This window comes from Tupaia chinensis, unplaced genomic scaffold (genome assembly GCF_000334495.1).
Source record: "Tupaia chinensis unplaced genomic scaffold, TupChi_1.0 Scaffold000057_1, whole genome shotgun sequence".
NCBI classification, from domain to species: Eukaryota; Metazoa; Chordata; class Mammalia; order Scandentia; family Tupaiidae; genus Tupaia; species Tupaia belangeri.
In genome coordinates, this window is record NW_006159515.1 from 4,771,155 (window position 1) to 4,777,280 (window position 6,126).

Sequence of the window (6,126 nt, forward strand, 5' to 3'; positions counted from 1 at the left end):
GTAAGAGGAGGTGAAGGAGCGAGAGAGGAAAGGCTGGAGCAGGAATTCCTGGCCTGCAAATCGAGCACAAAAGGAAAACGTCCAGGCTCGTGCACGTGTGCGGGCGGCGTTGGAGGGGGAATGCGTGTGGGCGCGCGCGCGTGTGCGTGTGTGCGCGTAGGATGTGCGTGAAATCAACATCCATTTCGGCTGCTGGGGAGCTGGGCGGAGAGAGTGGAGCGGGAGCTGGAGGCGCGGGTCGGCGTGCTCGGAGGTAGCTCGCTGGGTGTCCCGGTTGCCAAAGTGCTTTAATTCGGGGGCTACGGCCCGGGGCGCCGCTTCACCGCGGCCCACAAATTACGAGCGAGTGGTTAGCTAGGAGGGGGAGTTGCTGAAAGCCGGGCCAGAACCTGCGCGTGCCGAGCGGCGCGCGTAATGGCTCCGCGAGGAGTCGTGATTCCTTTTGAGTGTAATCATCTTTCCCCACACGCTGCAGCGCGGGCCAAGTACCGCGCAGCTCCGAGGAGCAGTCGGCTCCCGGGGCCAGAAACGTGGGCGACACGCCCCTGTGTCCTTGCCCCAGTCCCGATTTCCGCTCCAATTTGGAGAAATCCTTCCAAGCAAAGTAAGCGGTCAACTTCTGTGGGCGGCCCCAGCTCAGGAAATGGAGGGCTGCCGGCGGCTTGAGGGGGGAGGGGGTGTCATTGGTGATCCAGCACCCCCTCCTTCCTTCGGGATCAAGCCAGTGAGGAGTTGGTTGAGAGACCGCTGAGGGCACAGACACCCCACGAGTGGGCTTCCAGAAACGACATGTGCCCGGGATATCCTGCGGTCAGGCCCGTAGAGTCCCTGTGTGTGTGAGCTTTGGGGGAAGGCGTGTGATCTTCTCCACTGGGTTTTACTGCTAGGCCCCGCTAACTTGTGATAATCTCAGAGGCAGTGGATGTGCGAAGGCCATGGTTGCCCTGTTCTGACCTGTGCGCTCTGTGGACTGCATCCGTGTCCCAGAGTCTGTACTCCTGTAGGTGCAATGAGAACCCATACCTCAGTGGGTGACTGGTGTGAGACAGGGTCCTCTGGGACTAGGGTGGCTCTGGATACTGCACCTGTGAGGGGGCAGAGACGGGACTGTGAAAGTGTTGCACTCAGGGCTGTAGCCTGGCTTGCTGGGAACCCTGACTCAGGCCCTCCTGAGACCTCCAGTCGGGTGAGCTAGCATCAGCCATGGCAATGCTCGGCTCCCAAGAGGGTTCCTGAGCCTCCAGCTTCTCAGTACCCAGTCCTCTACCTGTTGCCCCTTTCCCAGGTCTCACCACGCTACTAGTTCATTCTGGTTCTTTCTGTCCTATGCAAAATTGCCTCACAGGCCACTTGGCCCTGTACCCTGGGGCCTTGGGTCTCCCTTTGCCTGCTGGGCTCAAGGGTGAGAAAGTTGGGACAGTTGGGATCCTGTTTCAAAACAGGCTGTCCTCCAGCCACCTTGAGTGCAGAGATCTGATGGGGTGCCCTGCAGCTGCTGCCCCACCCCAGGGTCTGAGAACTGTGAGTCAGCCCAGAAAACCGGGAGGTGGGACCATCCACCGGCATGGCCAGAAGCATCTTTGAAAATAGAAAAAGCACTTTGTAACTTTGTATCCCTTGCTGAAGTACAGGCTCCTGGGCTTACAGGGGTCTCTGCTGGTGTAACTTCACCTTAGGCTGAAACCGTCCTTAATACACTTTACCTACTGAGCATCATCGCTTAGCCTCACCCACCTGAAATGGGCTCGAAAACTTAGGTTAGCCTACGGTTGTCCAAGGGGAACACAAGTCCACTTTATAATAAAGTGTTGAATATCTTATGTTAAGTTATTAAGCACTGTATTAAAAGTGAAAAACCGGTTGTGTGAGTACTTGAAGTTTGTTTCTACTGAATGCATATCGCTTTCATATCGTGGGACAGTTGAACAATCCTAAGTGGACCCATTCTAAATTGGAGATGTCTATAGTTAAATGGTTGGGTTTCCAGAAGAATTACCAGAAAAGACAATGTGTGTTTATAAAGCAAAATACGAGCGAGTGAAATTATCAGGGTCCCAAACGTGGTGTGCACTAATACTCCTTCGAGTTTATGGCACGTATTTCTGCCCCAGTATCCAGAACACCCCTGCATGTTAAATATATATTTGATCCAACAAGTCTATACACAGTGCAATTAACTATGGCACAGGTAAGTCCAACCTTGTAAGCGATTAGACATCCTGGATGTAACCAAATTTAGGACAGCCTGAAAAAAGTAAGACTGGGAAAGGCTACATTTGAAATACAAAGAAAATGTAGTTCACCCTTGACTTCTCCACTCCTCCTCTCCCACCTCCTACACTGTTTAATAAAAATAACCTCTTTGGAGACGGGAAGGCAAGTCAGGGGAGCATTTTATGAGCTGGCAGGGAACTTGGTGCAGTGGTTGATTTGGAAAATCTGGATGCGGACTGCGAAGTTTTTTAGTGATAGATCATGCCTCTCTCCCCCATCCGAATCCTAACAACTTTGAACCCCTTATCTGTCTCTGTTCAGTTCGTCTTCAAACTCTGTTCTGATTCTGCCTTTATTGGACTATGTGGCTGGACAGCTCCACCAAAAACCCTCCCCCAGTCAGTGTGATTCCCCTGGTAGGATGTTGGGGACTCCTCTATCCCCCCCACCTGCCTTATTTGACGAGGGTCCTTGCTATTGGGCCCATCACTTTGAAAACTAACACATGGCATCATGCCCACTGTCCTTATCCCATGGGAGGGCTCTGGACGAACCTCCGTAGTCCGCAGCTGCAGGTTCAGCCTCCTGACCTGCACAGAGGCCTGGTGCTGACATGTTCTAGATTCACAGCTGGACCAAAGCCCTTGCCACCGGCCCGAGTTCTTGGCAGCCGGCTTCAGATAATGAAAGATAGGAAGGAAAATTTAAGGGCAGGCCCAGAGGCGGAGATGTGGAGTGGGAGGGACTGTGCAGTTTGTCTCCTTTTAGGCCGGAGGGCAAAGGTTTGGCTGCTCTGGCTATTTCTTACGTAAACTGGCCCCAAAGAGCAAACATTAGAAAACCTGTGGCCTTGGGCAGGCGTCTGTCCCCTTCCTGAGAGAGCTTCTGGGAGGGCTGAGGCCTCTGCTGGGTACCCTCCCCATTTCCGACTTTGACCGGCACTGGTGGTTCCCTGCTGCTACAGTTTGTATCCCCAGCCCCCCAAAATCATGTGTTGAGATTTGGTAGTGGAGGTGCTAAGAGAATCTTACCTTCCTGGGGTCGACAGTTAAGGCCTTTGGGAGTGATTAAGTGACTGGGGGTGCAGCCTTCATGACTGAGTGCTGGTGGGCTTATAGGGGGAAGGGAGGGACCCAGAATGGAGACTGGGGTACCAAATCCTATGTCAAGATTGGAAACTGCAGGACGCCCACCAGATATGTCCTCTAGAGCGTGGCCTCCAAACCAAGGGCTGAATAAACTCCCATTTTTATAAATCGCCCAGTCTCCAGGATTTTCTGTCCACAACACAGTAACAGACTACGATACCAGCTTGTACCTGTGAGTGGCAGAATTGTGCAGCCGTGCCGGGCAGGCACGTGTCAGGGAAGAAAAACTGCTCAGAGCCTCAGCCAGCGCTACACCCCCCATCTGTGATCTCAGCCTTTCACTCTCCAGAGCCTTAAGGTCCACCCCTGGAAACAGAAGGCTCCGGAGAAACATGCCCTGAGAGAACCTGTGTCTTCAGCCTCTGGCAAAGAGATCGAAGGTCTTATTTCTTCAGACTCCTCCAATCTGGATGATACCCATCAGGAAGGAGGCAGAAAAATTACAGTATGAAAAGTACCATTCTTTAAAAAAATATTGAACTTTATTTATTTATTAAAATTTGACTAGATAGGGACAGAGTGAGAGAATGAAAATGAGAAAGAAGCCTCCAGGTCTGGAACTCTAACCACAGTCAGCCATGTGGGAGTCCAGCGCCCTTAACCACCATGGCACCTGCTGGCCCCAAAAAGTACCATTCTTGGGACCAGCAGGTGGCGTGGTGGTTAAGGTGCTGGACATCCCACATGGTCCACCATGGTTCGCGCCCCAGACCTGGTGGCTTGATTTTCACTTTCTCTCTTTCTGGTCAAATTAAAAAAATAAATGAATGAATAAAAAAAAAAACTCTATAAAAAAAGAAAAATACCATTCTTGCCTCCTTAAATTCCTTTTTGAGATTAAAATGGAGTTTTAGAATTATTATTTATTGTTAGTATTATTCAAATATACTATGGAGCACATGCAGTCACTAGAGAGACAGAGAAAGTGAGAAAGCAAGCCTCCAGGTCCAAGATCCAAACCATGGCTGGCTGTGTTGGAATCCAGCACCTTAACCACCGTGCCACCTGCTGGCCGCTAGAATGGAGGGTTTTTTTTTTATTTTTTAATTTTTTTTATTTTTTTTTAAGAACTAGTTTATTTAACTCCCTTTCTTTTCTTTCTCCTTCCTTCCTTCCTTTCTTTTTTTTTAGAACTTGACCAGAGAGGGACAGAACAAGAGTGAGAGAGCAAGTGAGAAAGCAAGCTACCTGGTGTGGGACTTGAGCCATGGTCGGCCATGTGGGAGTCCAGTGCCTTAACCACGACGCCACCTGCTGGCCCCTAGAATGGAGTTTTAATGGAAAGGTTTCTCAGGGCTCCATGGGTGTCTGGGAGGTGGCAGGCTCAAAGCATCTCAGGTCCTGGGCTGAGCCCACATCAGGGTTCCTTGGAGCAGGGTGGTCTGGGGCTCTGGGGCTGAAGGAGCTGTAGACCCTGTGCAGGGGGACGCAGGGAGGAAAGGACCAGGCAGACTGTGAGGCATAGTGTACGTTGGTCACATTTCCCTCCACCATTTAAATAATTGTGGTAAAATATAGATAACATAAAAATCGACCATTTCAGTCATTTTCAAGTGTCTACTTCTGTGGCATTGAGTACATTCACAGTTTTGTAACAATCGTCACTGTGCACTTTCAGAACTTTTTATTTTTATTTATTTTTAAAGAATTTTTTAAAATTTAGCTTTATTTATCCATTTATTTATTTATTTATTTGACCAGAGATGGACAGAGTGAGAGAGAGAGAGAGAGAGAGGGAAAGTGAGAAAGCAAGCTGCCAGGTCTGGGCTCGAACTGCAGTCGGCCATGTGGCAGCCCAGCGTCCTTAACCGCCGCGCCACCTGCAGGCCTTTATTTTTATTTTTTAGAGAAATTTTTGCTGTCGGGCATATCTGCTCTCCAGAGAGACAGAAAACAAGAAATCACCACCACCACCCACCCCCTCCGACCCAGGGGGATGACCATGCTGCAATTTCTTCCGTCTTCTTCTGGGATCTTGGGCATGCATGCACATACGCCTGATGCGAGTTTTAAGCTGTCGAGTCCAGGACTTTAATCATGGCTAACCACACGGGAGTTCAGCGACATAACCATTATACCATGCTGGTCCCTCAGAACTTTTCATCATCCAGACTGAAACTCTGCACCCATTAGATAGTAACGCTTCACTTTCCACTTCTCCCAGAACCTGACAACCATCATGCTCCTTCTGCCCCTATGAATTGGACTACTCTGGTTTCTTGTGTAATAGAATCATGCAATATTTGTCCTTCTGTGTCTAGCTTATTTCCCTCAGAAGGTCTGCAAGGGGAGCCGGCAGGTGGCGTGGTAGTTAAGGGTCCTGGACTCCCATATGGTCAACTGTGGTTTGAGTCCCTGACCAGGAGGCTTGCTTTCTCTCTCTCTCCCTCTCTCTCTCCCCCCTCTCTCTTTCATTCTGTCCCTCTCTGCTCAAATTAAAATAAATGAATAAATAAATAAAGTTTTAAAAAAGGAAAAAAAAAAAGAATGTTTGCAAGTTTCATCCATGCTGATGCATCAGAACTTCCTATATTTTTTCCTTTCAGTTTTGCTGGAGCGTGCATGCACTCACCAGAGAAAGTGGGGAAGGTGAGAAATTATCCTTAATGGAGGATGGTCATGCAGTAATCCCTTCTCCTCCAGTCTCTTCTTGGGATTTTAGGCATGCACGTAAATATGCCCAATGTAATTTTCTTTCATTTAAAAATTATTTATTATCATTATTATTCTTAATTTGGCCAGAGAGAGAGAGAGAATGGGAAAG